Source organism: Schistocerca cancellata, chromosome 2 (assembly GCF_023864275.1).
Source record: "Schistocerca cancellata isolate TAMUIC-IGC-003103 chromosome 2, iqSchCanc2.1, whole genome shotgun sequence".
NCBI classification, from domain to species: Eukaryota; Metazoa; Arthropoda; class Insecta; order Orthoptera; family Acrididae; genus Schistocerca; species Schistocerca cancellata.
Genome location: NC_064627.1, coordinates 142,793,658 through 142,794,743, shown reverse-complemented (window position 1 = coordinate 142,794,743; position 1,086 = coordinate 142,793,658).

The window sequence follows — 1,086 nt, the reverse complement described above, 5'->3', positions numbered from 1 at the left end:
CATCATTGGCACCAAGGCAGAAGCAACTCTCATCGCTGAAGACGACACGTCTCCATTCGTCCCTCCATTCACGCCTGTCGCGACACCACTGGAGGCGGGCTGCACGATGTTGGGGCGTGAGCGGAAGACGGCCTAACGGTGTGTGGGACCGTAGCCCAGCTTCATGGAGACGGTTGCGAATGGTCCTCGCCGATATCCCAGGAGCAACAGTGTCCGGTCGCGGCATGCTACCAGTGTTAAAGACTGCGATGGAGCTCCGTATGCCACTACAAACTGGCTGACACTGACGGCGGCGGTGCACAAATGCTGCGCAGCTAGCGCCATTCGACGGCCAACACCGCGGTTCCTGGTGTGTCCGCTGTGCCGTGCGTGTGATCATTGCTTGTACAGCCCTCTCGCAGTGTCCGGAGCAAGTATGGTGGGTCTGACACACCGGTGTCAATGTGTTCTTTTTTCCATTTCCAGGAGTGTATTTAAAGTCGTGTAAGCCATTTCAGTGGACCTATAACACATCTACAAGTCAATATATCGTTATAGTAATATTCAGTTCTATCTTTTTATAACGTTATCAAGTTCTTAGAGTGATCAAAAATGTTTACAGTTTTTGTTAGCTTTGACATGATGATTGTCTCTTGTTTTCTCAGTGGACATTCGCGAGTGGCGTCGTGTTCCTGGCATTTTTCCGTGTAACAGTATGAACACGTGGTACCTCTAATAATCGCCCGGCTCTAATAATCGGTTGTGAGACAGATGTTGGTCGGAGAGACTGGAAGAATTGTCAAGAAGTGAAGTCCACGCACAAAGAAGTTAGCTTACAAAACCTTCGCTTGACCAATACTTGAATGTTGCTCGTTAGTGTGGGATGCGTACTAGATAGGATTGATAGAGGAAATAGAGAGGGTCCAAAGAAGAGCATATTGTCACAGGTTCATTTACTAAACACGAAAGCGTCACGGAGCAGCTCAACCAACTTCAGTGTAGTTTACTGCGGAAATTTCGAGATAGTGAGTTCCTAGAAGAATCAGCCAATATATTGCTTCCTCCTAGGTGTACCTTGAGGAAATATCATGAACGTAAAATCAGAGA